At 47.0% G+C, this 13110-nt stretch overlaps 1 protein-coding gene across 1 annotated transcript in view; it reads left to right on the top strand.

The window, feature by feature from the left end:
- GPHN (gephyrin) overlaps window positions 1-13110 on the top strand; it is a 142398-nt gene that overhangs the window by 35845 nt on the left and 93443 nt on the right. The gene's annotated exons all lie outside the window — the stretch shown is intronic.

Below are 13110 nucleotides of genomic sequence, written 5' to 3'. Positions count from 1 at the left end.
AATTATTTTATTATAATTTTTTATAATTATTTATTATATTATAATTTCTTATAATTGTGAAAAAGTGTCAGGCAGTGCACTGGACAAAGCTCTAGGGATAAAATTGAAGTGAAATAGTTTGATACATAAGTGTAATCATAGCAGATTACATTGTATTGTGTGTATTCTGTGTATATTACAACTTTTCACTTTTGAATTTCCCACCGGCTGTGACGCTCGAAAACGAAACTAAAAGTCAGATGCCGGCTTTTAGTTTCATTTTCGAGCCGCGTACAGCAGAGGACGCCGCGGGATCGCAGGGACAAGGGGAGTGTCACTTTTCTGTGCAGCCCCGAGTCTGGCTCGGGGTTACCGCTCCTGGTATGGAAAATTCACCCCGAGCCAGACTCGGGAATACCGCCAGGGAGGTTAAACCCCAAACAATTATATATTTTCTGAAAGCAGAGGCCCTGTAGAATAAAAAAAATGGTAGCTTTATTTTTGTATGTCACCTAATATTTGTGCAAATGTTTATCAAATTGATTTTTCTAGGAAAAATGTATTTTAGTTTAATTTTCTGGTTAAATATAAAAGATGAGCTTACAGTGAGTAAATAGTTACCAAACATGGCAAGCATTAAAATTGTGCATACCCCTGCAATGGTGAAAAACTGTGGTACTCAAAATTGTCCATAAGGAATTATTTAAAAGCCTTTACTGCTCTTACTGCTCATCAGTTTAAAGTCAACAGCGAATTATGGCCCAAGAATTATTGCTCTCACTCTGATGTTAGTGGTGATAACTAACATGTGAGGCGCAATTGTTGTTTATCAACACATGCATTCCCTATGTGAACATGTTCATTCGCATGCAGATGGTGAGGGGTGGTGTGGTTGATTTTTATTTTATAATTCTTTACTTTTTTTATCACTTTAATTTTTTTCCACTTAACTTTATTGCTATCACATGGGCTAACAAGCCCCTATGTGATAGCGTTTGTAGGTGACAATTCCTTACCACATTTGCAAGCTGCTACAAGATCACTTGTACCGAGCAAGCATCCCCTTCTGGAAAAAATCATGGCTGCAGTAAGCCTCCCTAGTAAGCTTATCCCTACAGGTAGTTTGGCTGCTTTCTTCAACCTTTGAAATATTATATCCAATATGACTTAATGCCTAAGGAAGTACCTCCCAAAACTATCATGTAGCAGTGTAGGGAGCCTCACCTAGAATTATGGAGGGAAAAGCTGTCAGCTTCAAGTCTGAATCTGACAGCTTTTCCTCCATTCAGATTGGCACCTAACAGGTTACAGAGCAGGGAAAACCTCCCCGCTGTGTAACCCGCCATGGATGAATCGCTGCCTGTTAATTACAGGCAGCGCTGCATCGGGCTTTTGACAAGTAGTTAGTGAGGGACAGGGAGGCTCCTCCATGTCTCCTCCCTTCCTCCTTCACACAAGCTTGGGGACGGGGTTGGTGGCGTGGCTTCGACTGGCGGGGCTTTGGCCAGCGGGGGTGGGACGGGGCAATTCCTCACCCGGAATATGAGGTACCGCACGTCACTGCTATTTACCTATGCCTTTGTGCCTGTTAGCAACATGCATTATGTCAGCCTGGTACTTAAAGTGCATTTTTTATACATAGTGTAGGCAAGAGTTAACTTTGGTTATTTTTTGGCTAACTTTGTCTTGCTAGGGAGATGTCCTTTAACTTGTCCTGACACAACAGGAAATGAGAGGAAATCTCTACAAAATGAAGGCATTTCCAATCTTAGTTTTAACAGAACAGGTATCCTCATTGGAGGTTTTTCCCTAAACTATTGCTCTGGTGACTACTGAAAATGTGTCTCTATGGGGGCTGTGGTTGCGTGAGGATCGTTTGCTGCATGGCTCCTGGCTCAACTTGGCTATAATCAGCTGTAAACCTGGACACACACACACACACAGATCCCCATTCGCTATGTTGAGGCGCAACAAATCTATGGGCTCCCAGTGCACCCCCAAATCTGCCTTTAAAAGGATGTTCATGCCACCATCTGCCCCCCAGAACCGTGGCCTACGCCCCAGCATCAGCCTAACCTGGAGGCGGGCGGTCTTTCAGCTCCGGATCCGACTCCTCCGGATGTCGCTGGTGAGGCTGTCTCGCTGGCCAGTACAGGTGGTCCGCCTGCTCCTCCGCTCTCTCGGGCTGCACGGAACTCAGGAGATCGGATCCTGCTTGGCCGCGCTGTCACAGCAACACAGGCTTCCCTAGAGTGCAGACCTCTCTCCCCCTTCACCTGCCTGCTGCTGACAGCCCAGGCTCTGGGAGATCCATGCTGGGCTCATTGCCAATGAGCGGGACATACACTATGAGGTGACTCTTCTCCCCTCACGACCCCATGAACACCGCTCTCCTGGGCCCTCTCCTCACACTGGGGCTGAGTGGAATATCCCTCCTGCACAATGCCTTTGGAAACTGACCTCAGAAGCCTTCTCCAGGCTCTTCCTACTAAAGCTGACCTGGAATCACTGATCCCTACCAAAGCGTATTTTGAAGCCTTCACTAACCACATTGAATACACCTTAAACAGGTTAGCTGACGTTAAACAAGACATCTCCTCTCTATCGTCCAAGGTCGATATTGTGGAACAGACGCACTCTGAGCTTCAGAGAATTACTGCCTTGGAATTGGCTCAATCTGCTTCCCATCACCACGTATCTTTTTATAAATTCTTTATTTCAAACAAAATTTTTCTTTTTTCACATACAAAACAAGTAAGCAACAAAAAAGCACAATACACAACATTTGCCCCCATGGGCCACGAAAGTATATCGTACACAACCAATACACAGTGTTATACGTCGCCCGTTCAGGGGCTGAGATAGGTCTTTCTCAGGCAGGTATAAACGAACAAACAGATAAACTTATGTCCCAGCCAATGGCCAGGACTGGGGAAGAGAGGGGTAGGGGGGAGTTGGTGATCCGCCCAGGTCCATTAGTTACAGAGATACTGTCTCACCTGGGGGTTGCTGACAATCCCTCGAGGGTATGGGACAGGTGAGGGGGAGGGGGTCGGCGGACCAGGGTCTTCAGCACGTCACTGTGTTCGGGGAGTGGTGCAGAGATATGTTAACTGCTTGTTAAGTAGTATGGAGCGGTTTAGTGGGGTCCGGGTGGGTTAGGCAGGTAGACAGGGGGGGTCAAAGATGGGGTGGATACACATCCCATTGGGAAGTTGGGAGGTAGGGCTAGACTAGGGTTCAGGTTGGTAGAGGGTATCAAGCGTCAGGGCCCTGACGCAGCTCCGTATAGGCCGGGGAGGAGAGAAAGTCGATCCAGTAAAACCAAGTGGCTCTGAATTTAGCAGGGGTGTTGTTAAGGGAACTCGTGAAACGTCAGGAGAGGATAGGAAAAATAGAAGGTCATCAGCAAAAGCTGCAATTTTGTGGTGGGTGGGACCTCGCTGGACTCCTTTTATATCAGGGTTGGAACGGACGGTCCGGAGGAAAGGCTCCAAGGAGAGAATGAAGAGGAGAGGTGAGAGGGTGCATCCCTGACGGGTGCCATTTGAAATGTAGAAAGTAGGGGAGAGGACGCCATTCACCCTCACGCTTGTGGAGGGGCACGAGTAAAGTGAGCTAATCCAAGTTTGCATGTGGGGACCAAGACCTATCGCCCGCAGGGTCAGGGAGAGGAAGTCCCACTCCTTCCTGTCGAACGCCTTCTCCGCGTTCGTGGACAGTAGGACGCAAGGGGAGGCGGAAGACAGGGCACAGTGAATGACTCCCAGTGCCCGAGTGGTGTTGTCTCTGGCCTCTCTAGCAGGGACAAAGCCTACCTGGTCAAGGTGGATCAGGTGCGGGGAGAGGCGGTGGTACAAAATTTTGGCAAAGAGTTTTGTGTCCGAATTCAATAATGAGATGGGCCCATAGCTAGGGCATAGGGAGGGGACTTTGCCCTCCTTGGATATGACCGTGATATGCGCGTGAAGTGATTCCGGCTGTATATGTGTTCCGGTGAGGAGGGATTTGAGGGCTGATATAAACGGAGAAGAAAGGAAGGGGAGGAATTGCTTGTAGTAGGGGACGGTGAATCTGTCGGGACCAGGAGCTTTACCGGATTGGGTGGATTTGATGGCGCATTCAAGCTCTGAGGGGGTGATCGGGGATTCCAGAAGGGAGAGAACGGATGGGTCCAGGTTTACTGGATTCGGCGTCTTGCGTTCCACCCTGGAGCGCAACGCCGACGTGTTCCATAGCGAGACGCGTGGCTTGCGTTCCACAGTGGAACGCAACGGCCGTCAGACGCCGGCAGACCCTGTCCAATCAAGGCGGCCCTATTTATACAGGGGAAGAGCATAGCAGCGGCGTTCCACTAAACGAGTGTGCGCCCTGCTATCACCCCTGGGACGAACCTACAAACCATCAGCAGACGGAGGGAACCTCTCCCCTACAGCCTTGTTCTGGGATCTACCCGTGGAAGGTTCTTTTCTTCACAATACCGCAAGTACCCCTTGTCAGTGTGCTCTGGCATTAGAGACTGCTACCATTACGTTTACCAGCTGCATGTAGTGATTGTTACATTACTGCTATCAGGAAAAACCTGCTTTGCCATCACTGCTGTGTATACTGTGCTCATAACGGGGATGTACCTATAACTGCTGTATTAACTGCTCGCACATACTGTTGTCAACCTCATACTGGTATTCCATGTACTGCTTCATGTGACGTGTGCTGCATTCCTACCATTACCAATTTCAGGTGAGATTGACCTGTGGACAGGGTTGAGACTTTGGCTTCCAGATGGGTGACTGTTGCGTGGATGCCGGCTATTTCCCGCTTCAGTGTGGTCTCCATATTTTTGACCATGACGGCCATGTCCTGCCTCGTGGGGAGAGAGAGTAGTATGTAGGAGATCTCGCTGGTGGAGAGGGATCGTGCGGCTCCCGAGGGTGACGGTGGGAAGGGGGAGAGCGGGAACGCCGGTTCCTCGATCAGGCTGAGGGTAGGAGGTAAAGTTTCTGCCAGCGGCGGTGCGGGGCTGCCAGGGGGCTGAGGTGTCATCGAGGCCGAGGCTCCACTGCATGCACGCGTGGTGGAAGGCCCCATGTCCTTACCCTGAGTCGCTTGGGCCATGGCAGATTTGGAGGAGCTGCGCGTCAAGGCGGCTGGAGCAGTGAGGTATTGCTGCAGCGATGTCGGAGGCCGCTCGGTGTTGCCGGTATGTGTTTTAGTCTTTGTCGACATCAAAAGCAGTGGTGTAGGATGATGAGATCAACTGTTAAGTCCCAGATAGTTGCAGAGCTCGAGCAAAACACGTCTTCACGCCGCCATACCCAAGCCACGCCCCCATCACCACGTATCTGATCTCCTTATTCATTTAGATGATTTGGATAACCGGGGAAGGAGGAATAATATCCGTATCCGAGGACTCCCTGAATCTACTGGTCCTATTGATCTTAACGCTACGGTCAGGGACATCTTTAATGCATATCTGGAGAATCCTCCGATGACGCCTATAAAAATCGATAGGGCACACAGGTCTTTAGGCCCTAGACCACAGGATATCCTTTGCAGAGTCCACTTCTTTGCCAGTAAAGAGGACATTCTACGACATGCATGAAGCAAAGGCCCTCTCGACTTTGATGGTGCTACAATACAGATTTTTCCTCACCTCTCCAGGCCTACCCTGCAGATGAGGCGTCTCCTAAAGCCTTTACTCAATGCAATTCGAGTAACAGACGCTACTTATAGTTGGGGCTTCCCATTCCATCTCAATGTCAGAAAACAATATAACACTTTTGTGCTAAAAAGTCACGCAGATCTTCAGGATCTTTTCGCCTTTCTGGAAATTGATCCTTTTGCCGTGCCAGACTGGCTTCAACCTACTCTGGATCAGGATGCTGATCGAGCCTGCATAAGGAGCCATCGTTCGTCGGCCCCCGAGTCGCCCTGACAGCGTTCCTCGAGTAGGGTTTACCGAAGTTCCCGCTCCACTCCACTCCAAGAAGACTTCATCCAGCATCTGGAAACCCGAGCACTTGTGAACCGTGACCGGTTTCTTTATTGTGTTTCTTTACCGTCTCCTTCTGGCGGTTGAGTGCGCTGTGTCATCCCAGGCTCCCATCTTGCCATTCCCTACCAATTGCTGCACCCACATAGAGTGATACGTACTCACCTACACCTAAATTCCTGCGCATCCCTACCTGATTGGGAGGGGTGGATTGGGATCTGGGACGACACCAGCTCTTTTCTATGCCCGGGTTGATGGCTGTTCTCTACAGGCAGCTGAACCAATGTTGGGGCTTGTGAACACTTGTGAACCCTGGCCACCTGAACTGCCTCTCCTGACCCTTCATTTATATGCTTAGCTCTGATGTGTTTGTGTGTAGGGACCTCCCGAGCCTACATCTTGTCAAATGTTACTAGTCGCAGTAATTACTAACGGTTATGCCTGGTCACCCATCTTCACATTTTAGCATCACATACCAGCCTTGTGATTTGGGTCCTGGGAGACTCTGCCCTGCCTTATTTGTCCATATATGTAACCGTCCTTTATAGGCAAGTTATGTGCGATGTTGCACGCCACTGTACTCCGTTACTCACAGACACTAGGTTCTCAGAAGTTCTGTAAAGTAAGTAATGATGTTGAGTAAATGATGTTTAATTGTAAATTTGTTTTCATTGTTTAAAACAAGTAGATGCCCGGAGCTGCCCTATGACTACGTGTCCTTTGCCTTAAGCTTCCCCCCCCCCCCCCCCCACTAGGCCATGAACGCACCGGGGGTTATACCACCCCCATCATTTCCATTGAGGTTTTTGTCCTCGGTTACATTTTCTTTTTAATTTTATTTCACCTTTTCCTCCTTTATTTCTCTTCTTTTTAAACTCTTTTCTCCGTCTCCCTGTGTCTGCTTTCCTTTCATATCCCTGATCCTCCTCTCTGTATTTTCTCCTTGAACCTTTTTCTTTTCCTAATCTCCCTCCTCTTTTTTTTTCTCCCCCCCATAATAATATTTATTGAAACCAAGTGAAAAGCATTGACCGTAAGGTTTAGATACAATACAGCATTCAAAAGGCAATGTCTAGACAATGTAGGTAATGAAATTAAACATCAGGTTGATTTATAAAATATTATGAAATGTTAATAAGCATGTAGATGTTGAGACTTAAAGCTAGACTAGTGTCTGGATAGCCTATCATGTGCAATGTGAATTAGTTCTTCCATCTCACAAATTGTATCAACTCTCGCAAACCATTCTCTGAGAGAGGGAGGAGAAGGGGATCTCCAGTGAAGTGGTATGAGCTGTTTTGCTGCGTTCAGCATGTGAAATTTCAAGGATTTCTTATATTTACGAGGAGATTCTGTAGTTATGGTGTAGTAGACAAGCCTCTGGAGTAAAATCCAACTGATCTCCTGTAACTTTGGAAATTGAATATCTCACCGCTCTCCAGAAAGTCTGGATTTTGGGGCATGACCACCATACATGTAGCAAAGATCCCTCTTCTTCTCCACATCTCCAACATAGTGGACTGCAAGAGGGGAAGATTTTATGAAGTGTCAGGGGGACCCTCCCTCCTCTTTTCTTTACACTTTCCCACTCTCCTCCTTCCCCTCCCCTGGGCCCCACAGGGAGTACTCACATTTCCCAGGACAGATGACTCTTGAGGATCTCACTGTCCACTCATATCCAGATACTATGTCTTCGGTAGCCATTACCTCATTGATATCCCTCAATGTGAAGGGTTTGAACACACCTGAGAAACGGTCCATGATCTTGCAGCAGTTTAAACGGCTATGGGTTATCTGCTTCGTTCAGGAGACTCATTTTAGAACAGACCAGGTCGCTAGGTTCCACAACTATTATTACCCTCATGCATATCATTGCTCCTCTCCTGTCTCTAAAACTAAGGGTGTGAGCATTCTCTTTCACTGTCACTCCAACTCGCAGCTTGTGTAAACATGGTCCTGTCCTGAGGGACGTGCCTTGTTTGTCATAGGAACATTGAGTAACCAACTCTGCACTTTCGCTAATCTCTACCTCCCCAACACCAATCAGATCTCCTACCTAGAACATGTACTGAATCACCTGTCCCCATTTGCGGAGGGCTTATTGGTGGTGGGGGAAGATTTTAATTTTGTATTTGACCCCCTATTGAATTCCTCCAAGTCTTCTTCTCATTTGTCATATCCTGCTCTCAGGCGCATCTGCAAATGTTTGAGACGTAATCATTTGACTGATATTTGGCATCTACTTCATCTTACCGGCCGGGACTACACATTTTTCTATAGCCCGCACCAGTCATATACCAGGATTAACATGCTTATGATCCGCCACTGCGATTTGCCCCGTGTGCGAACAGCATCCATAGGCTCCATTTCCCTGTCCGACCATTCGGAGATTTCACTTGCCATCGACTTATCCCAAGCCCCCTCGCCTCCTTGGACATGGCAGTTAAACAAATCTCTTCTGCAGGATGACATTATATCTGAATCCATCCATTCTGAACTCCAATCCTACTTCTCTTACAACTCGAATTCAGATTGTGATCCCCATGATCCTTTGGGAAGCCAATAAAGCTTACATCAGGGGCGTCTTCATCAAGCATGGCTCACAGCTTAAGCTTTCTAGACTTGCTCACATTACTGTACTACTGCACCAAGCCTTGGAAACGTTGCATAAACGTACCCTAGCATCCTCTGTTATGGGGATAAGAATTTGTTTGAAGTCTTTTTACTTTTCTAAAGCTAAACATGCACTTGCCAGATGTAGAAGGACCTTCTATGAGTTTGGGGACAAATGTGAGAAACTCCTGGCAAGGGCACTCCGGAATCACCGAGAGAGGGCCTTTATTTCGGAAATACTTGCGTGCAGCTACTCCAGGGTCTCTAGGACTGCAGACATTGCTGAAGTATTTTGTCTCTATTACACGTCCCTTTAGAATATTAAGTCAGATCCTGCGGCTTCTAATACACCTTCCATAGCTGAGGCGATGAACTCCTACTTGTCTGATTTTGGCATGCCAAGGCTATCAGAGGACGATATCCCCTCTCTGGATCTTACTCTCACCTCTGCCTAGCTTACCCAGGCTATTGCTCAAACAAATACAGGGAAGGCACCTGGCCCAGATGGCTTTACTCTAGTTTATTACAAAAAGTATCAAGATCTTCTTTCTCCTTATTTTCTCAAAGCATATGTTCAAGCTACAGGCCCATATGTCTTCTTAACGTAGATCTGAAACTTTATACTAAAATCCTAGCGACTAGCCTGGCCCCCCTGATCCAAACGGTAGTTCACTCCGATCAGTCAAGGTTTATACCCACCAGAGAAGCACGAGAAAAAACCACTAGGGTCTTGGCGGTGCTTCATGCCTTAACTCCCATTCCACCCCATTCATGCTTCTATCCACCGATGTTGAAAAAGCGTTTGATAGGGTGACACATATCGCAGGGCAGAGGTGTGAGACAAGCCGTAGTAATGCAGTTCCGTGTTCAGGGCAGGCAGCGTAGAATCAGTAGTCCAGAAAACAGTCCGAGGGTCAGGTAGCTGGGAGTCCAAAACTGCGGGTAGGAATGCAGGAACAGGGGATGAAGGTGCAGGAACAAACTCTGGGTCTCTGTGAGCAGGGCTTCAGAATAACCTAGCACTGAGCTAGTAGTATTGTGAGGTTTTAAAGCCCTGGACTGGAGGCAATGCCCCTGTTGCTGTGGAAACAGAGGTGGAGTTAGGGCAGTGCTCAGTGTATTGCTGAAGACTTGTGTTCCTTGGGAGGAAGATATTTTTTGCATGTTGTCAGTTGCTGTGCATGCTGGATATCTATCGGGGCTTACAGATGTCACACCAGGATTCCCCGCATGTGAGACCACTAAGGGAGATGACCTCGATGCTGTGATGCTCCTAAAACGCATGCACGGTGACGCACAGAACCATGCTTCCGAGGCACAGCCACAGTAGAGAAACGCTGAGAACGTGTCTGTGGTCTCAGGAGATCTGGAGAGCAGTATCTCCGCACACTGCGGCTGCCAGGTGAGGGATGCCTCCATGCGCCATGACAATTTATATCTAACTTGGTCATCTCCCTATCCAATCTACTAGAAGAAGTTCGCATATATGGGAAATGATCCAATTTTCTCATTAACTACTCTAAATCGAGGGTGCTCAATGTTACTATGCCGGCTTCCTCTGCCCACAGTCTGCATAACTTCTTCTCTTTTAAATGGTTCACCTCAGCGATCACATACTTAGGCACAAGGATACCAAGGAATCTTTCTAAGACGTTTAACCTCAATTTCCCACCGCTACTTCTTCAACTGAGACAGGATCTACAACAGTTGACCTCTGGTAGGTTCTCCTGGTTCAGGAGATGTAATATCATTAAAGTGAACTTTATGCCCCGCATCCTGTACCTATTTCAGTTGTTGCCGATCAGCATCCCGATAGGGTTTCTAAAATCGCTGAATAGACTGTTCCTCACAATTCCTATAGAACAACAAACTACCCAGTTTGAAGTTCTCCCTCCTTCGCCTTTCTAAATTACATGGAGGCATTGGACTGCCTGATGCGTCTCTTTACTATGCAGCTTGTCATCTTGCTCGGATTGCGGACTGGTGCCACAATGGTGACTCGAAGCCCTGGGTTCAAGTAGAACAGGCGGCATTAGCTATCCCTTTAAATTGCCTTCCTTGGCGTGATTCCCATATTCCATCTGGTGTACGCGCCCATCCCACTGTAGGAGCCACCTGGAGGGTTTGTAGAAAATTTTTTGCTTTCCCTTCTATCTCACCTCATCCTTCTCCCTTCTTTCCAGTAATAGGGAATCCCTCCTTTACCCCTGGACTGGATGATGTGGTTTTTCCACCCCATGATGAAGTCAAACTGTTCTCTTCTGTTCCTAATTCTTGTTGGAGATGCGATGAATCACCTGGTGACTTACTCCACATCTTCTGTTCCTGCCCGAGGGTGGTTCACTTTTGATCTTCGGTCCGGTCCCTCCTCAGCAACTTCACAGACAGTGAGATCCCATGGGATACGGCCTTTTTCTTCCTTCATAATTCCTTTTCCAGGAAGTATTATAAAAACTCTGTTCTTCCGCACTTGCTGAATGCTGCTAGGCACTGGGGGAACTACCAGGGTCGCAGCGGTCTGTCACACTAGTCTGAGAGAATGTGCTGCAGGCACCGCCAGGCAGCACATTCTGCTGTGTGAGGACCATCTCCACTTAGCCCCGCCCCTGGCTGCTGAGACACGGAAGAGGGCCCTGCAGGAGAGGGAAGGTAAGTCTGGAGTGGGAAGGGGGGGCGTGTGGGGTTCTGGTGGTATTCTGCATAGCTGACTTTTATGATAATGCATTGCTGGGACCTGTAGTCCCGCATAGCTGGTGGTATTCTGCATTGGTGTATGATGATTATACAGCAATGCAGAATAGCACCAACTATGTGGGACTACAAGTCCCAGCAATGCATTATATTTTTAAGTAGGGATACACCACTGCCAATACTGTGCATTTTCACGAGTACTCATACTCGTGAAAATGCCCCGATACTAAATGCAGATACCGGTGTTCTGTCGAGAATGCCGACGTAGTCGAATTTGCCGACCTCAGCATCTACGCTTGCGCACAGACCAGTATTATTGAGGGAACAGGGATTTATTCACAAAGTATTTTGTTTAAATTGTTAATTGTGACCGTTAATAATATTCCATCCATCATTTACTGCCATCCATCATTTACTGCCATGGATGGCATATTATTAATGGTCAGAATTAACCATTAGAAACGAATGCTTTGTAAATAAATGCTGGTTTCCTCGTTTATCCAATCTGTACGTAAGCGCAGATACTGGGTCGGCGTTCTCGACAGAACACAGACACTGAAAATGTAAACAAGCGGCTGCCTGAGGTACCGCGCTTGCTGGGGACCTCGGCAGCCTTCCTGTTAACCATGCGGTGCCATGGCGGTGGGGGCTTGGGGGAGGCTTTATGGTTTCTTGCACCGAGGCCCTGAAGGTTCTAGTTACGCCTCTGCTGCTAGGTGTTGTATTCTGGAACTGTGGAAGATACCCACAATATCCATGAAGCTTCACAAAGTTGGCCAGTTGGAGCAAATGGAGGACCTGGTCTGGCCTGATAGGGATCTCCGTGTCAGGCATTGTAAGACATGGTTCTACTGGACCGAATTCACCCAGACGACCAAATTTTCCAACCAACTTCTAGACAACCCCTCTAAGGGAGTGAGCCATATTATTTAATGCTGTACTTGGTGCCCTGGGGGCTAGGATCACAACCTACCAACATTCAACCTCCTCCCATTTCCTTCTTATAGTATGTCTTTTCTTTATTTTGCTTTTAGTTACCAGGAAGTACCTGGTTTATATAAGTTCAGTTCAGCCTTTGTTTGAAACCATCAGCCTGTGTGATTATTGTGCAGACCTCACGCACATTGCAACCTATCCATATGCTCATAGTGGCTGTCATTGTGGATGCCCTTTCTAGACTCCGACTATATTTCACTATGACTTGCCTGCCTGCCTGCATTGTCTAGCCACTTAGATAGGTAACCCCCTTTACCAAGATGTAACCTTGGAGTGGAAAGGGTTCTACGCATATTGACCCTGCTTAAAGGAAGCCACATGGTTTTACCTTTATTTGCCAACCTTTTTTATGTTTTGTTTTATTTATGATTTAGAAGGTGAACCATTCCTATTTCTTGACATGCTTCTTTCCATTTGGTACTTTTTGTAACTCATGTTTGTTTTGTTTATTGTGTTATAAAATCTTTAAATATGTCTCTATGACACTGGTCACCAGGACATATAGAGGGATGAATCTCCCCAAACCGGATACACACTGCAATAAAAATTTAGGAAGGGCAGATACGAAAAGGTTTGAAAAGTCAGAACCACCGAAAGGAAACATTAATACAGGTGAAACTCGAATAATTAGAATATCGTGCAAAAGTTCATTTATTTCACTAATGCAACTTAAAAGGTGAAACTAATATATGAGATAGACTCATTACATGCAAAGCAAGATAGTTCAAGCCGTGATTTGTCATAATTGTGATGATTATGGCTTACAGCTCATGAAAACCCCAAATCCACAATCTCAGAAAAGACTCCCAGTACATGCAATCAATAAAACAAGGATTGTA

The sequence above is a fragment of the Nanorana parkeri genome, unplaced genomic scaffold (assembly GCF_000935625.1).
Source record: "Nanorana parkeri isolate BGI_ZX_2015 unplaced genomic scaffold, ASM93562v1 scaffold1876, whole genome shotgun sequence".
Taxonomy (NCBI): Eukaryota; Metazoa; Chordata; class Amphibia; order Anura; family Dicroglossidae; genus Nanorana; species Nanorana parkeri.
The sequence above is the reverse complement of the archived record's forward strand: the minus strand, read 5'-3'. Positions and strand labels throughout refer to the sequence as shown.